Source organism: Microcebus murinus, chromosome 7 (assembly GCF_040939455.1).
Source record: "Microcebus murinus isolate Inina chromosome 7, M.murinus_Inina_mat1.0, whole genome shotgun sequence".
NCBI lineage: Eukaryota > Metazoa > Chordata > Mammalia > Primates > Cheirogaleidae > Microcebus > Microcebus murinus.
The window spans coordinates 87,708,226-87,733,552 of NC_134110.1; the positions used below are offsets into that span (position 1 = coordinate 87,708,226).

General features: G+C 38.2%; 1 protein-coding gene and 1 long non-coding RNA gene across 4 annotated transcripts in view; one reads left to right on the plus strand and one right to left on the minus strand.

Moving 5' to 3' along the window:
- The window catches only part of SULF1 (sulfatase 1), a 173,456-nt gene extending 157,965 nt beyond the window's left edge, over positions 1–15,491 (minus strand). Inside the window, exon 1 of one of the 3 annotated variants that reach the window (XM_076005237.1) lies at positions 15,166–15,490. The gene's annotated coding sequence lies outside the window, so the exon portion shown is untranslated. Of the gene's footprint in view, positions 1–15,165 lie in introns of all 3 variants that reach the window. The other 2 variants (XM_076005241.1, XM_076005240.1) reach the window with 2 other exon arrangements.
- Positions 1–25,327, plus strand: part of LOC105874698 (uncharacterized) — an 85,268-nt gene that overhangs the window by 8,897 nt on the left and 51,044 nt on the right. The window lies entirely within an intron of this gene.

Sequence of the window (25,327 nt, forward strand, 5' to 3'; positions counted from 1 at the left end):
TACTTAATACAATGTAAGTATTATATAAATGGTTATTATACTGTACTTTTAAAATTTGTATTATTTTTATTCTTATATCGTTATTTGTTGTTATTTTATCCCACATATTTTCAGTTTGGGGTTGGTTGAATCCATAGATGTGGAACTGCAGATACAGAGGGCTGATTATAACTTAAGTGGAAAATTACTTTTGATTTACAGAAATAGATGACAGGTTTAGAGGAAGTTTGAAGAAATAGAAGACCTGGATTCTAGTTCTTCGCTTTGCCTATAACCTGTTTGTGTATTCAAATTATTTAACTCCCTTGTGTCTGTGTCTGTTTTTTTTAAAAAATTTTACTTGAAAATGATTTCAGACTTATGGAAAAGTTGTAAGAATTGTAGAAAGAACACTTGCCTACCCATTGCCCAGATCCATTTATCATTAACAATTTGCTCCCAATTGTTTGCTTTATCAGTTTCACACACAGAGAATATATATATATATATATATATATATATATATATATATATATATATTCACCCCCTTGAACTATTCAGCATAAACTATACACATCATGATCTTATACTGCTAAATATTAACATTTCACTGTATATTACCTAAGAAAGTGGCTCTGTTTCTAATTCTTTCAAGTGGGCACCAATACTTAGTTATGTGACATGATCCATAAGGCTGTCAAAATCAGATGAAATGTTTAAAAGCACTTTGAAAAAGTATACATTGTTATATAAAATTAAAGGTTGCATATTTTATAAACTACAGGAAAAATCACATTACATAAAATTTCGGAGGACTTACAAATTGTCATAGAGTACAAACTAAGGAAGCCCATTGTCTATTTGCATAACAAGCTGAAGATTAGTGCCAACGTTGTTCCTGTGGTGAGAAGTAAAAGGTGCCCTCAGCCTATGTGCCATATTTTGTGAGGTGTAGTCTTCCTGCAAAAGCTTGCATCTTTTTTGGTGCTCTTTTTCATTTTAACAGCATGCCATTTTCTGTGGTCTTTTTAGTGGAGGTTATGGGTATTTTGGAAAAAAGGTCCTGGAACCTGGAGAGCAGTGGCTGCTCAATGCAGAACAAGAGAGCTGTAAAGAGTTAGGAAGAGCTCAGCTTTATTTTTGTGTCTTCTCTTTGAGTAGTAGAAATGGCACACTTCATTTTCGTACGAACCACACTGAGGTACAGATAGGAAATAGGGAAGCATTATTTTATAGACGTGTTCAACATATAGGCTTAGCTGAAAGTAGTATGAACAAACTACTCTTATGAACCAAAGAAATAATTCTTTATAGAATCCTTTCTCAGCATTCACTATTATAAGGCTTAGCTATACAAAAAATAGATAATTATTCTGCTACATAATCTTCACATTCTTAACAGAATTCATGCTTTCATCAGAAGTTGTAATACTGGTAAGCCTGATATTTTCATAATGCTAACCAGATTTGCAATTACATTTTCCAGTGGATTGAAATATGACCAGTAACCTAAAAAATTGAATGAAAATGCTCTTTTTCCTGTGACATATTTCTTTCATTGCTCTGAAAATCATAATAGCTTCCTTTTAGATACTTACAACAACAATGAAAAGGAAATCTAGAAGATGTTTTAAAAACAAAACTATTTTTCAAAAAGTTGAAACCACACCTAAGATATTCTAAATTAATCTTTTTATTTTGTGTTAGTAAATTGCTATTCCTTATAGTGCATAATGAAAGATGTAAGTTAATGACTATGAAATGCTTTTATAATCCAGTAGTGATTAATTTTATTTCCCTTACAAATAAATCAGTTTTAAACATAAATTATATAGATGCATAATTGTACATACACTTGTGTAGTTTATTAGACTACGAAGAATATTGCTCTTATACTTCTCTTGGGAAAATTCCAGTACCTGGAAGTATTTTAAATGTTAATTTCCCAGTGAGGGGGATGTTACTGATGGACAGTTCAACTGTTCTAATGCAGTAGGTTTCCCTAATATTGACAAAATGTGATCTATTTGAAATTGCTTGAAGTATTGAGCAGTGAAGTAGGAGTCAGAAGACACGTGTTCTAACAGTAATTACTTCATTCCCTAGATTTTTAGACTCAGGTAAAGCATGCTGTCTTTCAGATTTAGTTTTCTGGTGTACAGAAATGGCACACCTTTGCCTACCCAAATATTGCAAGTTCCAATGATTGAGCTCAAGTGACAATGTTTTGAAGGACTTCTGGTTAATACCGACATCATCAACATTGTGTAGTATTCTTGTGGCTTTGGGGCAGTGGAAGCATGGGCAATATATGTAACCTTAATACTTATACCCCCATAATACGCTAAAATAAAAAATAATAATAGAAAAAAAAAAGAAAGAAATTTCTCTGTAAAGCTACATACTTTTACAGATCATCCATAGCAACAGTGCTTGGTTATTTCCGTTAGCATAGATTTTCCACAAGGAATACATGTGAAAAATAAATGCTGTTTCTTGTATTTGTTCCAGTTGCAACCATCATTACAGTGCCTGATTATTCACCATAGCACTCAGCAAGACAGTCCATGGTCAAAAAGAGAGCTGGGCTCAGCCCTTCACGTTGTCAGATCCTGATGTCAAATGGACACATGAACTCACTTTAGCACAGATAGAATTTCACCGACTTGCACTCTTTAAAAAGATAAAGCCTGTAGAACTCTGGTAAGAATTGAGTTTTGTGATTTTAGGCAGGTCTCCCAGCAAAACCAGTCCCATGTTTTCTCCAATTTAAAATGAGGGCTTCTGCTTAGATGATTTCTCAGCTCTACCTCTGACATTCTGTGTTTCTGTGATATTTTACATGCCTTTCCTGGAAAATCCACCCCAAATTCTAAATCATTTAAGGAAGAACAAATAAGATTTAGTAGCTTTGCTAGAATGTGTGGTAATTTCCTCTTTCTTCTAAGTGATTTAAAGCCTTTCACCTCACTTGCTAATTATCCTATAAATGAGAATGCCATTCCTAGGCAAAGAATTTTTACAATCAAATCCCATTGCAAAAAAACCCACACAATATAATTTACTATGGGTTATCAGGGTGTTTTAATTTACACTGTGTAACAGATAGTGGGAAGGTCTATCTATTTAGCACTATCCCTGAAATTCTGGTCTAGCTGTAATTTTACAGGTCCTTAAAAACAGAATTGTCACAATCTCCTCAGTTCGGCTCTCAAGAGAAATTAATTGATAACATAGAATCCTGAGTGGCTGGCATGTGAGTGACACTTGGCTATACAATTTCACATCTAATCAGGGAAGATGGGAATTCTAGTTGGCCTATTGTCTATTTGAATCTGTTTCTGGATGGAGTCCAGCTGGCTCAAATGCAGCCCTGGAGAGTGATGTGGGCAGAAGATGGAAAAAAATTTTGAACCAGAGAATCAGTGCCTGAGATAGTGCCTTGTCCAAAGAGTGCCTAGTGTAGTTGTGGATTTACTGCTGATAAGTTTCCTAAAATTTCTCAGTGATTAAAATGGAATTTGCTGTCTTGGCTGTCTTTGACCATTCTAGCTGTGAAGGTCTAGAGCATCTGCCGGACATATCACCTTGAAGGTAGGCTTGTTAAATGCAGAGGTTTAAAACTCAACTTCTGTCTTAGTGTTTCTAATAATATAAGAGAGAGAAAGTAATTTAAAGAAATCCATGAAGAATAGCAATAAATGCCAAATTGTACATTATGAAGAGCTAAAATTATATGACAAGACTTTGAAGTGAAAAGAGCACACACATGAGAGAGAAATTATTGATGGCTGGAAGAGCTGGGAAAAGAAAGTTCCATGGAGGGAATGGGGCTTGAGTCTTTTTTTAAAATTTTTTTTTAATTTTTTTTTTATTTCGGCATATTATGGGGGTACAGATTTTAAGGTTTCAATAAATGCCCTTTCCCCTCCTCCCCCCACAAGTCTGAGTTTCCAGCATGACCATCCCCCAGATGGTGCACATCTCACTCATTATGTATGTATATACCTGCCCCCCTCCCCCCTATCACCTGCCCAATACCCTATTACTGTAGTACCTATGTGTCCACTTAGGTGCTGCTCAGTTAATACCAGTTTGCTGGTGAGTGGGCTTGAGTCTTTGTTTTCAAGGATGGGTGGGATTTGGATGTGAAGAACCAGGATGGGAGGCAGCCCCAGCCCAGAGAATGAGCAAGTGTTCATAGCAGAAGTAAGAGACGTAAATTCAGGACATGTTGGACCACCTTAGTATGAGCAGAAAGTGTTTAGCGGAAGTGGGATGGTTATAGTGGACAGGATTATGTAGATCCTTAAAAGCTGGTACTTTATTTAGACTGGAAATATTTAGACTGTGGAAAATTGGGAGATAGCTGTTTCAGAGTAGTGCAATGATCTGATGAAACTGTGCTAAAAGAAGATTAGTTTAACAGGGGTGTGTAAGATGAATGGAGGGTGTAGAACTCAATTTAGGAGCATGAGGTGATGCAAAACTGGATTACATCCCACCCCACCCCCCTTCTTCTCACTGTCCCTTTTTTGTTTCAAGGAGAATGCTTTACTTATTTAGGCTTATCTTAAGGGAAGAGCAGAGATTGCCAGTAAAGGAGGAAAATAATATATATAATCTACATAGAGAGAATGGCAAAATAAAGGCAAAAGCACGATGGCATGCTTCTGAAAGGATAACTAATTGGCTCAAAATCACACTATTAATAGTAGCCACATCCGGGAAGCCAGGTTTCCAATGTCTTTTCCACTGTACCACCCTGCCTCTTTTTCCTAGTTATAACAGTACTGCCATTATTCAGCAAATGTTAGTTTATTGCTAGTAGTGTGCTTAAGTGTTTTCTAAGCCTTAAAAAGTTATCAAGGAAATAATAAATTAAGTATACATTTTCATTTATTATTTGCCCAACGTAAAACTTGATTTACCTAAAGCTAATCAGGCAGTCCAATGGGGTATTCTAAGCTTTTAAAGGAGTTAGGACAATGGCAGAAGCAATTGTAGGAACAATTGTAGGAATACCTCTAATTCCACTTTTGAGACTGCTGTAATGGTTGACCAGAATGGTTGATCAATAGATGATTATATTTGTAGCAAAATTGCTAATGAGAATAATAATTGCTATCCGCGAAGTTTTTCACATAGCTTATTTTTTCTTTGTCTTCTGTCCCTATTTTTGTGTCAAAAAAGTGCCTGTGACAGAACATGCTTTGACTGAATTGTTATTCTTTCTTTGCACTTCTCTACTTATTCATTTTTCATTTCGTACAAGGACCACACTTCTCCAATTCAAGAAGTCTTTGTATATTCAAGACAGGTCTAGAAGCTTAACATGTTGAGTAGAATCCCGAATTAAAAACTGAATTTAGACAATCTGAAATTAAGAAGTTTAGAAATATCAGCTCATGTTCCATTCTCCAATCTCCATACAAGGACAGTAGCCCATTGACCTAAGTGGGTACCGGATGAAGAGATCTAGTGTTAGGCTTGGCAGCTAAGCCCGACTTTTGTGCTTGCTGCAGATGATGTTTATTGATCTAACTGTGGTGCTTGTGTATTATATCTTTGGTTCATTTCACTGTATGCCTCAACAATTCAGTGGCTAGCCATTAATGGCTTCCAAATATAAACTGGCTCATGTCAATTAGTCCCTAATGCCTGGCAACCCTGAGTGAGAAATAGATTACAGGTGCTGATACTTTCCCTGGCATCTCTCCCATAGGAACCAGGGAACATGGTTCAGAACACTCACTTGGGGAAAATAAAACAGGCCAAAGTCTTCATTAAAAACTTGAATGGAACCCAAGTCTCTTTTGAGGAACCAAAATGCTGTCAAGTCTCCACGGTCAATGCTATTCTCACAAATTTTTAGTCACAGGACAACATTTCAATTCCAAATCTTGCTAACTCAAGCTCTGTGTCTGTCTGTATTCTTTCAATCCTGCTGCCTCCAATATATAATGGATGAGTTTGAAATAGCAAACAAAGTCTTCTAATAAAACTATCCTTAATCCTGAAAACTGGCCATTGATTTAGTACAAGGACTTGACAAAGAATGGCTCTTCTGTCGAAGAGGAAATGACATGGTTGAAACGAAATAAAATAAAATAAAATGGCAAAGCAAGAAAGCACAGAAAGAAAAGCAGGGGGATGGGGAAACTTTTCCCAAACCTTAAAATTAAGAATGATTTGTTTTTGTAGTGAAGAAGGGAGTGTGTATATCATTTTTAAAATAAGTCATTCACATATTCTGTGAGAGGATGTCAATCAACCTCCCCCAAGGTAGAATCTGAAGGTTTATGAGCAGAAGCAATTTAAATATTTCATCTCCTCTTGCCTGTAGACTCTCTTTAAGTTTTATGTCCTTCTCCACCAATATTCTCTTAGTTGAAATAAGAGAATTACAGGTGTTTTGCAGAAGTAATTTGTCGTTCTGACTTGAAGATCCATTACTTCCCCAAAGTTATAAATGGATTGTTACTTGGCCAACCATTTTCTTAATCTGAGAAAAGATGCTTTTTATCTAAGTAATATGTCTTTTTTTTTTAAATCACACTTGTATATTCTGTCTAATGTACATCAATCATCAGAAAATTAGATTTTATCTGTTTAAATTATATTATTAAACATTTATATGTACATCTATTTACCAGTGTTTGTGTTATAAAGTCATCCCAAGTGTTGTCCCAAGTGTATTCATTTCTTCACAGTGTTTCTTACACCCATCTTTTCCTCATTCTCACTGCATCAATGGGAATAGACAGCACATTTTTTTTTCACTTATTTGGACTTGGGGAACCCTCCCAATTGTCTTGTTCTCTCTCGCATGCCCACACATTCTCTCTCTCTCTTGCTCTCTCACTGTCTGTCTTTCTTGATTTCTCCCCATTCCTAAAACACTGTTTAAACTTCCCAAGGCACCTGATGTGTCGAGACACTCTGGAATCTGGCCTGATTAGCCGACGGGACGCGCTGACTACTGCCAAGTGCTCAGAGCAAGGGCAGGGAGCATGGTGACCTCACTCCTCCGCCTCCTTCCTGGTCTCTCTTCTGTCCCTCTATCACTCCTCTTCTTCCCTTTTCCTCCGTTCTCCTTCTCCTCTTTGCCTAAGCGCCTCTCTCTTCACTGTATTTCCAAATTGTGTCTATGCAAATCCTCAGATTAAAAAAATACCTCCCTCTCTCTCTCTTTTTTTTTTTTATTTGAAAATGACATACTCTGTTTATCGCCAAGCCTCAGCTCGAGTGGTTCCTTTTGCACCTTGGGAAAAAACGCAGCTGCCTTCTGTGTGCTCGCTGTGTCCTATGCTCTGTGTTAGGCATCTTATTTTATTAAGAAGGTGCCTAACATAATAAAATTAAAATTTTATTAATTAATAATTAATTTCATTTAATCTTTATGAAAACCCTTGGTGATAACCATATCCCCATTTTACACAGAAGGAAACTGAGTGGGAAGATGGGTAAATTGTTCGAGCCCAATGGTTGGTGAATGATGGAGAGGAATCCCCGCTCGGATGCACCTGCTGTGGACGCCCAACCAAGCCCCGCCCAGCTCGGGGTCGGCTCCTCCCACAGGGGCTCCGCGGGCATCCCTTGTACTGAACTAGTACGAATGACTGATGCCGAACCACAACTTTGTATTACTACTGAAAAACTTTCTGTGTGCATGTCTTCCCCTCACAGCTAACCTAGATATTCCTCCAGAGCAAGGGTGATGTCCTATATTATTTTGTGTTCCACTCCGCACCTAGGATAGAAATACATACACAGGAAGTTCTCAAGTATGCAGGAGCTTTCTTACATCTGTTCCGTTTGGTTCTGATATTATTTAGAAGGCATATTATGGCTGTTCTTAGAACATCAACTCAACTGCTAGAAAATAAAGAGATTTAAGCCGTTGGGTATTGAATACATCCCCTAAATTTTCTTTACTAAATATAGACAATCATGTATGAAAAAGAATATAATGACCCAGGTGAAGTCTCTAGGTGTCCCAAATACAAAATATTACATAGCCTATTCTTCTGTTCGTACACTATATTCAGAACATCTTCCTTTCTCTTACCAGCATGAAGCTCTCAAGAAGAGAAAAAGGAGAACATGTTTCGTAGGGGCCTCTGTTTTCTGGGATTCACTTTTTATAAGATGAAAGTTAAAAGCTGAAGTTTCAAGAATTTCTGGATGCACTCTAAAGCACATCTGTTTGCTAGGACATTCTATTCAAGAGAAGATTGATTATTGGCAGGTGAAGGTTAAGGCAGGAGGGGGGTGGCTTTCAACTGGCAGGAAGTGTTCTCAGAGGACATGTTATATTACAGAAAGGTGATCAGGGTGCCAAGCCGTATTAGTGATATGAGTTTGAAGATAATAGCTACAGGTGCCCACTTCTAAAGTTATATCAATAAATGCACACTCTGAATGCAATTAATCTTTTTTTCACCATGACTCTGGCATAGCTAATATCTTGTAATAGTCTAACCTTCAGTGTGAATCTACATTAACATAGCAGGCGTTGTCTATGAGTTTTAAACCCCATACCACAAAATTGGACCATAAACAGAACTCTCTGTAATTCAGATTTCCATTTTGGTTATTAAGAATGTGCTAGTATTACTCAGAAAAATGGGAAGACACTTAGATTGTATAATATTTAGGCATCTTTCATCAAGGGGGTATAGGAGGATTTTTCTGAGTTCTTGAAACAAACTTGCTTTAGATCTTCTTTGCAGTCTACGAAATGGAAAAAGTTGCATGTATTCATACCCCTATTTGCAGATGGGAAAACCATAGGACAAAATAAAAGACTAGTTGAGGATTTCAGTTAATTGTAGCAACAGAACTAATACCTAGCAACAGCAGTTTGCAGCTCAGCTGAAGACTTGGGCAATGCCAACAAAAGAATAGATTAAAACTAAAAAGAAATAAAGCTAAACTACATGACAGGAGATGAAAAGCTGAATCAATTTCTTAGGAGCAGACAATTCAGTTGTTATCATTTTATATCACGCTTGGATATGTGATAAGACAAGTCCCAATTTTATAATGATACTCTTCTACAAAAATGTCTAGGCTTACTCATGAGCTATTGTCCAGATGAGCTGTAGAATATTTTTTATTTTACATTCCACAAGAGCCATCTGGGCTCTTGCCAGTTCCCAAACTCCACTGCCACAGCCAACCTTCTAGCTCTGTGTTAGAATTTGATTAGTATGACATGAAATTAGTAGATTAATCTTGAGAGACTCTACCTTTTACAATTAAGACTTCTCATCCAGAAATGCGGTATCTGTTCATTTATTCAGCATAGTGGTTTAGCATCAACCTTCCCACTACAGTTAAACAGTGGCAGGTCCAAGTCCCTTAGATTCACATTTTAGAAAATGTAGAAATAGTTTCCTACAGATTTATACCTGTGTAGTAAAACAAAAACAAACAAATAAAAAACAGTGTAAGAAAAGATTTTTACCTTTGAGGGTAACGTGGAGAGCTACAGTTTTTTTTAATTAAAAAAGGTTTAGTACATGGTTAGGTAGGAGTACATGGGCCATATATTTATAGGGCAAGGAGGACTAGCTTAGGTGCTACAGCTAAAGATGAGATCAAGCAACGTGACTGTTAGTGCTTCCCTTTGAAAATTCTATAGCCAGTTTGTTAGGAAGGGATCACCAGAAATACTGCCTTGCCCCTTGGCCTAAGGAGTTCCAATTTCTTTCCTCTTCCTGGTCTGCAGGTGCAGACCAGATGAACAGGGTTGGAAAGAATATCTTTGATCTATCCCGGGATTCTGAAAACTGGAACTGAATGACCAATGTCCAAGGACATATTTACCAAGTGGCATTCAGTGCCTTGTAAGAGAGTTTCTCAGTCAGCTGCCCTTCTGGGGGGAAGGCAGACATAGAAGGTTCAATGTTCAATAGTAGGTGCAAAGTTTGGGAAGGGGCAAGAGGCTCAAGCTCATTGCTTTCAGCTTTTTTGTTAAATTTGGTTTGGAGGTGAAGGATGGCAAAGGTCCAAGCCTCTTGTTCTGTCTAAATGGGATCTTGCTTTCCCAATTACTTCTGTAAGTTTGCCCTGACTTTCCACAGCATTTTGCCAAGTTCTTATTTCCTTCTAAGTAATATGCCAGGAGGAAGGAAGAGGAGCACGTGCCCCTTGGCAAATCCCACTCCCTAATGGGGTCCATTGATTGGGTCCCTTGTTCCCCCATAGCACCAAAGTCCAGTACCTGTTCTTTAACAGCCTTAAGGCAGGACCTAGGGCTTTGTTCCTCCCCACAGCCTCCATTCAGCTCTCCCTGTTGTCCCTGTAGATCCATTAGCTCAGTTGCTCTACATCCCTAAATGTTAAAAGCACCTCTCTCTCTCTACCCATCCTTCTGCCTTTGGTGGCAGAAGAAAATGCTAAAGGAAGACATACCATAAATAGATAGGATTGATGATTGATATGACTGAAATGAACAAAGCCCTGCATCCTAGATCTCCTAGGATGTATGTATATGCTCCTATGCCCCTTCTCTCCCTCCCATTTACTGAACATCTAATATCGGACATGTCCTGAGCTAGACGATTTATGTATTTTCTTTACAACACCCCTCCCCCCCCCCAGGTAAGTATGCCTATCTCCATTTTAGGGAGGGAAGAGCTGAAACTCAGAATGGGTCAATCACCTCTCCAAGGCTGCTCCGCCAGTGAGAGGTGGTCCCTGGTTTAGAACACAGGTCTCTTTTAGTCCAGAGTCTCTTGCTCCAAAGCCAGTTGAGATTTTATATGACAGAAGGGCAGCCGTTAGATATAGTTTCTACCACCGTTATAGAATGCTGAACTCCGTGGGGATTTTTCATATAATTTTCAAAATTAAGGCAATTATTTTACATTCTGTCTTAGTGGCATTCTCCCTAAGGTTCCTCCAAATAAAACCAATCAAATTTCATCTCTTTTTTTTTCATTTCCTGTCATGAGTGGGAAAAAAACTACTAGAGCCAGTGAGCCAGTTAACAGCTCTAAAGTGGAGAATCTAGAGATGGGAGAGTGCCCTGGATGTTTCAATGTCCTGGTGAGTTTATTGTCTTGTGTGGGGCACAAAGGTGGACCAGGCCAGTTCCTGCCACCTTCCCTGAGGGCAGAGACTTGAGGAGTCAAGGCATAAAAAAGCAAATTATAAAGCAGGATAAAAATATAAGGCAATTGTGCTAAGTACAATCCCTAGATAACTAATCATCATCATCAAGGGAAGAGAAACATTGCCGGAAGAGGTGGCGGTCAGGGAGGGTTCCCAGAGAAGGTGGAACTTGTGTTGCGACTGTGAAGAACAGGGATACAGAGGTGACGGGGACGGACTGCGTGGGGCATTCTACACACAGGCTTATGGAGGTGGAACCAGGAGGAACTGTGCACATGGCGACAAACTCTCGTTTTACAGACGAGAGAGAAACAAGAATGTGTAGGACTGAGCAGACACTAGGAGGTGGGGACATGCAGCTGGCCTTGGTAGCTGGAGGGAAGGGCAGACTTCTGATGTTATAGGACCTGGTGGAGGGACATGGTGGGAAAGTTGGTGCCAAATAACAGGAGGGCGGCACATCAGGGTGAGAAGTCCACGTGGCAATTCTCAGACGTGAAGTGCTCTGATGAAAGCGAGGTTTCAGGCAGTTCAATCTGCAAGTGGGGGACAGAGGAGGGAAACGGAGGCAAGTGGACCATTTAGGAGAAGGTTGCACCGAGCTATGAGCGAGATGATCATTGTGCTGGGACGGTAGCTGTTGGCCAGATGGGGGAGACATTTTAAAGGAAGGACTGAAAGAATTTGATGATAGGTTTCACTAAAGTGGAGAGAGGATTGTTAGAGAGAAAAGAAAAGCCAACAGGCCAATTTGCATCCTCCCCGGCATATTGAGATAGATTCAAAAATATTTAAAATGGGAAACATATTTCAGGACAAATTTTCTTCCATAAAATATCTTCTTTCACAATTTTTTCTTGGATCTAACCTATATTAAAGGTGAATTTACCATATAAGCATGAGGTTAATTTCATACGTGAGCCCTCCTTTTCCCAAAAGTCAATAATAATGATAAAAAATGATAATCTATTTGGAATGAGCTTTTAAAAATTTTAATCTCCTTAAATTTACTTCCTGCTCTCCACACAAAAATACTACACAAGGAAAAAAGAACCAGATGTCCTGACCTGGCACATGGGTTGACCTCGTCCATGTGGCAATGGCTGGGGAAATGTCAGTACTATATATAGCTCAGCATCAGAAATCCTGCTTTACAAATTTTAAAAGAATAAACCCATTTTAAAGCCAAAATGCAAAAGAGCTGAACTCCTATCCATTGCTGTATGGACACATAATTAGAAAAGAAACTGGAAAGTGTCCCAATTGTGCCACTTGTCTCTACTATTACAGTGGAAATGGCCACACCAATCTACCTAAAGTCACATACATTTTCTTAGAAGGAAACAGAGAAGAGTAGAACCCTTTTAGTTCCTTGAAGAGGTCCCCACTTATTAATTGACCACAGGTTTAGTTAATACCTGGACTAATGTATTTTAGGATTCCACACTACCATAAAAATGAATTTTGTAACTTTCATGAATCCAGCTTTCAGATTACATTTCACCTCTAATATTTGTCCCCTTAATTCATACCTAGCTAGAACGTGTCAACAGTGCAAATCTACACTATCTGGGTGACAGACACACAACTTTGAGTCAAACTGTACAAAAGTAATTCATGCAACTAAAACGCCTGTAACCCCTTAATATTCTGGACAGAAAAGCAGTGCAAATGGAGATTCCCCCCAGCCCCAGTCACTTTTTGCTTCCCTGGGAGGAGAGGTCCAGAGTGCTCAAACAGTTTCACAGCTGTTCCAATACTGATGGGAACTTCATGTGTGTTACCAGCACAAGTGCAGTCAGGAAGAAACCAAATGTCAAACTGAGGTATGTAGAAGTCACCATAAATATGTCTCTGAATGTTTACCATCTGGATCAGTAAGATTTCGATTTTGACAAGAAACTGGGATTGCCCTGTGGGCACTATCTTTTTTAAGCAAGTAACTTCTTATTACCCTGTTACAGGGATGAAAACACAACTTTGCCTTTTCAAGGTGTGAATTTATTATTTCTCAGCCCTTCTTTCCTTGTTTCCATCCTGTGTGCAATTGATTTTGGGGGTAAGGGAGAAATTCCCCCATATAGTCAACGTCTTGTACAGGCAGCCCTGTGATCGGTCTGCAAGATCAGGGGCACAGGCTGGCAGGGCTCCTGTCGCTAAAGTGGCACCTTGCCTTTGTTAGAATGCCATCCCGCCCATCTCAGGGGAAAATCCAATCTGTGGGGAGGCACTTTACTTTCTCCTGAAATGTTTCTGTGATAGTGAAAAACAGCATTGGTAGTTAGCACCATTCTAATCCTGACACAACACGAGATATTAGTTTGCCTTTCTGTATCTATTTTTCTAAACCCCAGTTCCATTGTAAAGCCAAAATGGAATGACTGGAATTCCAAAAGACTTCAGCTTATGAACTTAGTCCTATTTTGGTTATGTAATATTGGGAATCAGATAATACCCAGTCGGGATAACTGCCTGATTATTTACGAGGATATTTTCTTTCTGAAGGAGATTTTTGAGACTATAACCAGAGAACATTCTGAATAGCAACTAAACACTATGCGAAAATATTGTTTTAATCTTAACTTTTTGAAAAAAAGAATTTTTTAAAAAAATCAATTGTGTGGTTGCAAAACTCTATCTAAGGCAACTCAAAACATAATTTTACAGGCATCTTCATGCAGTTGAATACCCAAATCACAAAAGCACTAGCCATAAGTCCTTTTATTCAACCTACTAAACAGCTCCTATTTCAAAACAGCTTGTATACACTGTTATCCATAAAGTCTCTCACCTGCAAAGGGTGAGAACAGTGTTGGGTTTCTCTACTGAATGTAAGTCCAGCAGGAGTAAGAATTCCTGCACGCCACAGGTATATGAACATTGGTATAGGAGGGCAAGTCTGTCAAGATGATATTGACTCACCTATCTTGCTAAAATTTGAAAAATGAAAGTTTTATGTTTTGATCCCTGTGAAAATAGGGCATCAATTTGAAAGGCCTTTTTTATACTACAAGTTAAACATAGTGTATAAACGCTCTTGTTATATTCAGTTCAGTTTAATTTTGGTGGGTGCTTTTGGCAGTGCGGTTAACGGCTACTCACATATATGATGACAACTCATTTTATATTACTCAGGCACCAGATGACCATTAGTTTCCAATGACTAGTTTATAATTAAAAGCTTTTTTGTTTGTTTGTTTATAACCAAACCTGAAAATCTATTTACATTTAATTAACACTTCAGATAGCCTGTTTAAAACCTATAAACGTCCTGACTCTTAATGATCCATTACAGAGATGCTACTTTAGTTTTCCATGACTTGTAAAACTTTCACAAACAGATCTGCAAATGAATTACCTCCATCTGCTCCCCCTGCAGCTGCAAGAGGGCTATGTTAAAGAGTGTTTTCCTCCTTCCTCCTTCTCTGCTTTTCTTCCAGCTCTAAGCATTTTTGTTTTAAAGCCGACCTATCGGCTACTCAGAGGGTAGCCCCTTCTCTCAAGGAGTTTCCGAACTTTAGAGTCAAAAATCTCTAAGAATTTTTTTAAAGAACACTTTGCTCCATCATAAATCGGACAAAAATTTACCTTGCACAAATCTGTTAAGAAAGCATTTTCAACTCTGCCAGCAACTCAGTAAAATGCAACAGTTTGAAAGTGAATTCCAATTTTGAAAGCTAAAATCAGTGCTTTCTGGGCCTTATCTACCCTTTATGAGCAATTTATACATCCTGTTTTGAGTATATAACAGGGATAGTAAAGGGTACAAACACGGCTCTGAAAGACATTTTCTTAGCTACACCTTCAAAAGCAAAGCATGAGGAGTGTTAGTTCTACAAAGACAGCCAAGCATCAAGTTATGTTCACTGTCATCTGTCAGCAGTACAATAGCAGCATTGATAGGACAGCATCAACTGGCTTTGACAAGTGTGCTGTGCTAGCATTCCATTCAAAACTATGCTGAGAGAGAGAGAGAGAGAGAGAGAGAGAGAGAGAGAGAGAGAGAGAGAGAGAGAGAGAGAGAGAGAGAGAGAGAGAAGCATTCAATGCTTTTTACTTTACCTGAAAAAAACCCTGCTTTTCTTGTGGCTGCTGGAAATGAATTCCTCCTCTTCCTCCAACAGCAAAGTAGTTCTATTGCCTGCAACTCTCACTTGGAGAAGACCACACAGCTCCAGCAAGGCAGCCTTCCTTCTCTTAATCCCCACTCGAATGTGATGACACACACTAACCCCAACCATCTGTTGAAACACGTCCTCAAGCACTCAGCACAGTGGTGTGTCAAGACAAGCTGCCCAATCCAATTGCTGGGGCTGGGTGTCTCTTACAGATTGGAGGCTGAGGGCAGGAATGAAACTGGAGGTCTGAGAACTCCCAGCCAAGTAACCTGAGATTTTCGGAGAGAAAGGACTGCTATAAAAAGAGAAGTGGGAGGTGCTACGGGGAAGGTGGAGAGAATGAATTATTCTGGTGGCCAGTTGTGCGTTACTTTTCACAACTCCTTGTGCCCACCCCACCCTGGGAAGACGGGGACCCTCAGTGGGATGCACAGAAACACTAAAAATCTTTTACTGCCAATCTATTGAGGGCAATCTTCTCAGCAAGACACTTCCCTCCTCCCCCCCAAAAGGAGATAAAAGATTCATCCTCACATGCTGCTAAAGTGTTAATGTAGGAGTCGTTTGCACTGAAATGTGACATCTACATTTTGAAATCTAAACTCCTACCTTCCTTTGATTAGATCGTGGCTGCCTCCAACATTCCTGGGAGGGAAAGGCGGTGTGTGTGTGTGTGGGGGGGGAGCAGCTAACAGCAGAAACTTCTCTATCCTCACATACAGCTCTTCACTGTTCGCTACAGGCTGAAGTTGAGAAATAGTCAATGAAAATCATTTTCGCTTCTACTCATGTAAAATAGCACACGCTCCCATAGAGAAAGGTGGCTTTTTTAATCACTTGCTGCTTTCACAGACATCTCTTTGTAAAAGCACTTGGTACCACAGAGCTGCACTCTGTCATTGATTATTTTTATTGGCTTCTAGTTAATTGCACTTATAATGTCCATATAGCTCAAACAGCTCATTAACAATTTTGCTTTGAAATGTTTTCAATTTTTGGTCATTTCAATACCTCATTCTTATGTGCTTTTTTGTCCCTAGCACCAAACTCTTTTATAAAACTAATTACCTTGATAGCAGTCTGAAGCAGAGAATGCCCATACTTGTTACAGTACTTTAAAAAGATATCTGGAAATCAATTAATTGCTACAAATCTTACCATTTCAATAAATTCCATCAGATGAGTAAGGAATTTTGATAATCTGAAAGAGAAAAATAGGAATTTTAAATACTACCAACTCCCAGACAGTGTCTGTGGAAAGCCTACATTTTAAGTATTGCACCTTTTAAATTTCTTTGAACTGGGAAGGGGATTGCTTAAACACACACACAGACACTCTTAAACTTGCCTAAAGCATTAAAACTTAGATTATAAATAGAGATCTAATGCTTGGAGTGCCGGTATCACAAAGATAATTGACTTGACTTGACTAGCTTGTATTTTTCAGATTTTTATGTGATATTATATTAAGATACTTAAAAACTATTCGTGGTGCAATATTCTGAAGCACAGGATTAGAGAAATATAATTTTCCTATAGTGAATTTGGCCTATAACTGGGCTATGGGGAAGAAGGAGAAAGAAAGAAATTAGAGGTTGGAGTCCTGATTCATTTGCTCAATTTCTTCTCAGAAGTGATTATGAGGTGCCTGTTTCACAATATATAGTGTATTCACTAAACTACTGCCCCTAATCAGCTAAATCCAGATACATAATCAACACAAACATTTTCCACAATGGCAAGTGGCACGACAGGGCTCAGACTTCCCTTGGGCACCATAAAATTTTTAATAGTACCAATTATTGTAAGGCTTTTTTTTTTCCTTTTTTTGGGGTGGGGGTGGTGGTTAATCCAACCAGACTCTTGTCTGGAAATCTGGATTACCTCAACTGCATAGATTTTGAAGACCCCAGAGACACTATTAAGGTAGTTTGCATTCTCTTAAACTGTAAATTGAGTTACAAAAGTAAAACCTAAGAAACCATAAAGGCACGGAATCAATACATTTATCAACTCTGTGCTTGTAACACACCGTCTATAAGGCATTTCCCAAATGGGCCTGACTCTGCCTTACATTATTGTTTAAAGTGCTTTTTAATATGAACATTTTATTCTGTTCTTAATTGTAGATCTTTTCATTAAATCTCAGTCACTACTTCTGTTTTATTGATAACTTTAGCCATTTGCACTACTTAATACTTACTTAAAAAAAAATCTAAGTATGCATTAGATACTGGCCATTTGCTATGATCTTAATACTTGGTCTGTGCAGTGGTAGTAAAAGCTACCTTGCAAAAGTTTTGCAAAATGAGTCCACAAAGGCACATATTTCCTTGTCGCTCTGAAATGCGTTTGCTAGGGAAAATCAACTCAAACAAAAACCTGAAGCTGGTGCTGTAGGATAAGGTCCCAGCTCCCCCTTTCCCCTGCAGTCAGCTTCAGTGCTCAGCCGAGTGTCAGTTTAGAAGTTAAGAATTTTCCATTACCTCCCTTCCTTTCTCCTTGCCATCTGCAAACAGTTTATTTTTTGAGGAAAAAAAAAAAAAAGTGAAATTGATTCTGTCTTGAAAGACCTGAACGTATAAAATACAGCACGTTCTAAAAGACGATATCCAGCATTTTAAAGTCATGTTGAGCAGAGTGAATAGCTTCATCATAGGAATTGAGTCAGGACACTCCTAAAATGAAAGATTAATTGTAGGTAACCGTGATATTGAAAAATAGCCCCTCCTATTCTTTTCCCACAGTTAAAATGTCCCTTTACTTATTAGCTCCAATTAGTTTCCATGGTAACCGACCAGCCCTTGTAAACCCCCGCGCTCCGAGCTTCACTCATCTTTGTCTAGACTGCGCTCACCAGCCTTCTCCCTCCACAGATGGTAGTTTAGCTGAGTCCATATCTACATCCATATCTTTTCGCACACACATAACTGGCACGTAAGCGCCCACGTTCGCTTTATTACCAGCACAATGGTGGCCAGGGGAGAATGGAAGTGGCATTTAGTCCCCAGTTACAACGCGTGCATCTGCTGCCACACTGATTTTTTTTTCCCCCTCTTGGTTATTGTTTCTTCCAGTCTTGTTCTATTATCAGCTGTTTGCTGCTCGTAATTTCTTTTCAGGGAAGCCAACACAGTATGATAAAAACCTCATTAAACAGAAACACCTATCAGCCTCGGAGAAAGCCCTAAACTACCCCTTTTTGTTTAAAGAATCATTAAAGTGAAAAAGAAAAACCACTTGTTTGTCATGCTTGAAAAAAAAGAGAACAAAGCCAACATAAAGGGTTACCAAGCCAGGGGGCTAATATGAAGATTTAATGCACTTAAGACACCCTGGTTCTTTCCCCCTGGAGCTGCCAGTTGGCCAAGAATCCCAACTGGAGCACAGTAAACAAATGATCTGCAGGGCTGAGAGGGCTGGCTCCTCCGCACACTTGGCTGGGAGGGAGGTAGCAGGGGACCTGCAGCATCTTAGGAGTCGCAGGCTGCACTGTGCCAGGGTGCCACTGGGGCCGGAGATGCTGCTGGGGTCCCCGGAAGTAGGTAGTGTGACTTGGAAAGAATCAGAGGTGGAATGGGGGAGGGCCTTTGGCAAATGCTTGGAATTTTGAGAACTCAGCAAGCCCTGGCTTTCATAATTTGTGCCGACTTGACTTCTTTGGACACAACTCAATTTTAATTCAGTGTTATTTTGAGGTAAGCCATCCCTCATTTATAAGAACGGAGAAGATGCCAAGAATTTAGAAGCCAATCTTTTGTGATAGCCATATGTTAAAAGTAAGTCACAATGGTAGCATTAGATTTCTCCTTTTTGTAAGATTACCTCTTGCCACCACCATTTTTCCAACACCAGTTTTGACATGCGAATGATGGTTGAGAATAAGATTCCCCTGGTCCTGATGGGATGTGTTATTCTTAAAATAGTTTTCTGAGGTTGGCTTCTGAGGTCATCTGTAATCCAAGTATTAGAAATAGAAAAGAAAAAGTTCTGATCGTCAGTGTCATATCAGATAAGATGTGGGAATCTGTGAAGCTGCTTATACTGATGAATTCTTTGCTCTGATGGCAAGTAACATTCCTTAGATTTTTTTTTTCTTTAAGCAAATGCCAAATGCCATCTAAAGTTCCATGGTGCTAGAAATATGTATAACAATTAGCCCAGTGCCGTTCATATCGTAAAGTGTCTGTCAATAGACGGTAAATCTTGTAATTTGGAACATCTTGCACATCTCAGTTACTAAAGGCTACACAGCTTCAGACATTCTCTTATTCTCCTTCAACTAAACTTTACTGCCTTCATTCACATTGAACCAAATCATTCTCAGAAAGAGAAGGGAAATTATTGCTGCTTAAATGAATTCACATTCTATGCAACAAGCATTAGACTTGGTCATGTTTGCAATGACTATGGTGTTATATGGGACACCTCCTACTGGTGGCACTGGTGATATTCATACCAGAGAAATGGGTTTATCACTGAAGTGAAGTTCCCTCCAGGAAGCACAAGCTTACAGCATGCTGAGAAGAGTTGCATAACTACACTGTAAATAATTTTGGAAGGACAAGGCAGGGTGGTAATCACTTAGGACAAAACAGCGACCCATACATGGATTAATTTATTGAAAGATACTGTATTCCATAGAATTATGGCAAATAGGATAGTAAAATTTTTAGAAATCTATTTTGAATTCATATTTGTGTAAATCAGTGTTTGGGGCATTGGGCTTTAGTCCTGATCTGAGCAGATAATTAAATATATGAGACATAATAAGAGACTGTATGGATATCAAGTAAGAGTAAAATGTGAGTTTCAGCAATAAGGACTTGCAGTTTTGTTGGCTGTACCTGGAGGTAGGGTTGGGAGTATTGGAGATGGAGTATACTCTAAACCTGATGAGTCAAATATTATCTTTCCTGTGATATGTACATTCCCAAATTAAGGTAAGTCATATGAATGAAAGTAGATGACTGGATGCAGCCATGGGCATCACTCATGTCCAGAGAAAACAGTAGAATTTTGGTTTTAGAAGGAATAATTAGGCAAAATCGAATTCCCTTAGTGAGGCCCAGGATGGTTTAAAGATAATATCTGAGTCATTGGTTGAACTGGGAATACAACCCAAGATTAAATCTATTAGCTCATTTATTTTTCTCTCAATAACAACATGCACTTTTATTAGAAACAAAATTCAGAACTGCAAAAAAAAAAACCTTCTTAAACTGGAGTGATTATGTTTTATTGGTGCTATGTTACATAATTTAAGAAGTCAGTGTGAATTTAGATGCACAAGACACCTTCAGCTATGCAGTATTTCTTTTTTATTTTATGTCTTTATATAGTATTTCTTCTTTAGGCCATCAGAGTGCTTAAAAAGCATGAGAATTCTTAGGTAGATGTAATCATAAGTGCAACAGAGCTTTATTTAATAATTATTGCATAAAGTGATTTTTGCCGTGGTATTGCTTCATTGCAAAAAAGTCGGGTAGATAGATCCCAGAGGATACATCACTTCCTTTTTTTTACGTTTATGTATTTTTTCAGTACATAAATTTAGAAATTTTGGGAATACCTCAATGGGATTAATGCTATATAGATTTTGGAAGAAATGGACATCAGACCCTCAACTGGATTTTTTTTTTTTTTTTTGCTAGGGTCATGAGACAATTGGAATATAGGGCAGGAATATGTCCCAGTTATTTGCCTAATGTCTAGGAAATAAACAAAGGTACATCACCCCTCAGCCAGGATCAAGTTTTAAAAAGTAGAGTTTACCTCTTTTCTGACATTTATCTGAAACTTTTAAAATGTAAAGCTGAGCCTCCTATGAATTGAAGAAATAAAAATTTAGTGGCAAAGTAATTATCAGCAAACCAATACAACAGAAGATAATAGAAAAATGGATACATAGGGCAAAAGTAATACCAATAAAAAAATCCTATTAATGAAAAAAAAAAAAGGGAGGGAGGGAGGGAGGAAAAAGTTTCCTTCTTTTAGGCCCGGAAGCCAATTCATTTCCAAATCATAAACTCTTTGGGAACAGGAACTGTGTCTCATCCATCCTTGCATCCCTTTCCCTAGAACTTAGCACAATGGGTTTACACGCCAGGTCTTCAATACAAGTTCTCAGTGGGTTGTTTGTCTTAGTAGAATTTACATGTACTGTTTCTGGAACAACACAGCTCAGCTTGTCTGAGGAGATTAAGTAGTTTTTGAAATCAATCTGCTGTAGGCCCTTATTTCTGAGTAAACCACTTTCTGAGTACCTAGCTCTTCAAATGCAGAATATAGTCTCTTGACATACTTTCTTTTTTCATTTTAGGGAAGGTAATATAGATCTAGCACTCACTTAACAGTGCTGGGAAATAAGTACTTGTGTAAAAGTTCCTGAGTAACAGATGGAAAACAGCTGCACACTCAAAGTTATTACTCTTAAAGTCTTTACCAAGAAACCAGAGCTTACAGATGTTTAAAAAAGTTCATTTCCATAAATACATGGATGTTCTTTAAACGAGCAGCAAGGTTTGGTTGCTTACTCAACAGGCCAAAGTAATTTCTGCAAGCTAAATGAAAGCATGGATTTTGTTAGATTCTTTTAGAAAGGTATCCAACAACTTGACATTGTTACTCTACCTCTATGGTAGTTGTTCTTAGTCATCACACACTAGGATATGAAAAAAAAACACAACTCTGTAAATTAGAAAACTTGTTATTTTTCTCTTGATAGTTGTAAAATGTAGTTTGCTTATTATTTTGAAAACCATGATTTTTTTTTTTTTTTTTTTGCACTGGCTAAGTTTCCTAGTAAGACTGTCAAAAGGGCAGTCACAATATTTTTGCAGTTTCTTTTAAAGACAGATTTGTCAAATTATTTTCCAACAAACCTCTTTTTATTTAAAAAAAAAATGGGATACCTATAAGTGAGTATTAACTCTTTCTTATGCTAAATAGCTCTTCTGGTTTAACTTAACAAAAGCTTTGATCTCAAGTGTAAATATGTCAGAAACTAAGGTTGACATAGTTTATTTTCACTCTGCTTTGCATCAATGTAGATTTCTAATTAATGGTTTGCCTTTAATGTCATCAATTACGATATTAAAGACCGAAGCTATGACAATACACTTTTGATGTTAATTACCATGATTTTTATTTATTTTGAAAACAAAAAGAATTAATTTTAAAAATATATTTTCTGAAAGGATTTTTTTGATTTTATTTTTAAAATGTATTTAATTTTCTCCTGCCAAAGGAAACCTTGCAAACATTGACATTTCTTTTAATGAGCTATAACGATACTGTCTGTTAGTCCTGATCATTATTTTTCCAGACTTATCCCATAAAAAGGATGGTTTCTTCTTCCAAATTCGTACTATAATAAAAATAATAATAGCTAGTAATTTCGGAACTCTCACCATGAGTGAGGATTTTTAATGTATTTACCCAAGTTAATTTTATTAATAATACTCTGGTCGGGAAGGTCCTAATATTATCTGTATTTTACAGACAAGAAAACTGGAGGTTCAGAAATTTAAAGTGTTTTACTCAAGGTCAAACCTTCAACAAGGAACAGAGCCTGGATTTCAATTCTTCCATTCAGAATTTATATCAGTAATAAATTTGTCTTTCTTTCAACCCTCTACTACCTATTTATGAGAATTTTAAGGTACCATGGGCCATTGATCAAAAGTCTCTATAACTGTACTACAGCCTAGCTGACCTCATGTTTATATGTGTGATCATGAAATATAAGGATACTTTTGACAAGGGAGGTTCTGCAAATTGTAGAAATAACTCTCCATTTTTACACTGAAATGAGAAACATGAATGAACTCTAAAGAAGAATTTGCCTATAACGATCTGTATCTTGCGTTCGATGGAAGGGATCTTGTTCCCTCACTACACAAACCCAAGAAAACTGGAGCGCTTGGCTGCAACAGGTGCTTAGGTACCATTAAATAGCATCCAGACAGGGAAGTCCACCATTTACACCTGAGTTTCCTACATTGGAACCCTGGTTGCCTTTCACTTCCCTAACCCTCTACCTCTTTTACAGGCCTAACAGCCACATGCATTTGATTTTTAAAAATAAGGTAAATATCCCCATGGCGGTCATTAAATACCATACTTAATCAATCATTTCCAACTCCTTTAATTGATCCCAGGGGAACTTAAACTGGCATGCGTTACTTTCTCAGGATAACACCATGCATTACTTGCTGGTGCTTCATTTGAACCAGAAGTGAGTTCTAATACTCAAAAGACGCTTGATAATAGTTTAAAACACTGTGAACTTAATTATGGGATTAGAAATTTGATTTAAAAGTAACCAAAGGATAAATGTGGAGGGTTTTGATTTTTTCCTGTTTTTGAAAAGATGTCCCAGGACAGGGAGTGAGCCCTACTAGGATTGGGGCATAAAAGGGTTGCAAGTCCCCTACCCACCAGCCAAGGCTATGGCCACTAGGACCTTCCTATAGTAGGATCTGAGTGCAGCAGTGATCTCCCCTCACCCAAGCATTGCGCCAGCATGTGAAGGATTGCCCCGCCCCCATCCATCATGACATGTGCAGGCACTCGCCACTGGGGGACCTGAGTTCAAGCTTGCCTGGTCCAGCTCTGCCTGGCTTTGCTCTCAACTTCACAAGACAAAGGTATAAGGTCCAGGGTCTTGAGAGTTCCGCAACCCAATCTACCACCTGGGACATCCAAGTGCTCCTCCTGGAAAACTGAGGTTGACCATAAATACCCTTCCACCACCACCTCAGCTAGCTCCTACCTGTAAGCATCACCTACTGGCCTGAAGGCTGGTATGCAAAGTTCATTGCCATCACTGCTAACACAAGCACATAGCACTTGGGACCCAGAAGAGCATTTTTCCACCACTGCTATCACCTTTGCTCATGCCATGCTAGCTTCCCAGGAAATGGAGAGCCTGCTCACCCCTTCAGTGCATGGTTATTACAACCAGCACCCAAGAAAGCCACCCAACCCCCAAGAATTGGCCTCCCTGGAACCACAAACCACCAAGGGCACAAGGGTAAATATGCTTAGTCCACAAACATTACCACTGAAAGCTGAGGATGGGCCTATAATGCAATAACTGCCTACAAGACATTGAGGGAACCACAGGTACTACTAATACTGCTTATAGACAAATCATACAGAAACTTCACTAGTGCATGCACCTGGAAACAAAGCCAAAGAGCCCCATCCAATCAACATGATAGTCACATCTTCAGGAACCCTTTTGCCCCCAACAAAAGTAAATTCAAAAAGAAGAAGCATTGTTACACCAGATGTGCAGAAATCAACATAAAAACACAGGAAACATATAAAAGCAAGGTACTATGACACTGCCAAAGGAACATAATAATTCTCTAGCGATAATCTTAACCAAAAAGAAATCCTTGAAATACCAGATAAAGAATTCAAAATATTGATTTTAGAGAAGCTCAATAAGATGTAAGAGAAATCTGGAAGCTGATACCAACAACCTGGACAATCAATTCATGATATAAATGAGAAATTTATCAAGGAGATTGATATCTAAAATAATTAAATAAATAAAACCAAACAAATTCCAGGACTGAAAAGTTCATTGAAAGAAATACATAATAAATTCTAAAGCTACAAGAAAGAATTTTAGAACTTGAAGGTAGGACTTTAAAAATGATCCAGTCAGATAAAAATAAATAAAAAAGAATGAAAAAAGCCTTTGAGTCATTTGGGACTACATAAAATGACCGAATTTATAAATTATTGGTATTCCCTAGGGTGAAGAGAGATCAAAAGGGTCTAGAAAACCTATTGACAAAATAATAAATGAAAACTTCCTAAGTCTAACAAGAGATTTAGACATCCACATATAGGAAGTTCAGTGATATGCAGGCAAAAACAATGCAAAACAGACTTCACCACAGCACATTATAATCAGACTGTCTGAAGTGAAAGTGAAAGGGTGAATTCTAAAATCAGCAAGAGAAAAACATCTAGTCACCTGTAAAAGAAACTTTATCAGGCTAACAGCACACTTCTCAGCAGAAACCTTACATGCCAGAAGACAATGGAATGACATATTTAAAGTGCTAAGAAAAATAAAATTGCTG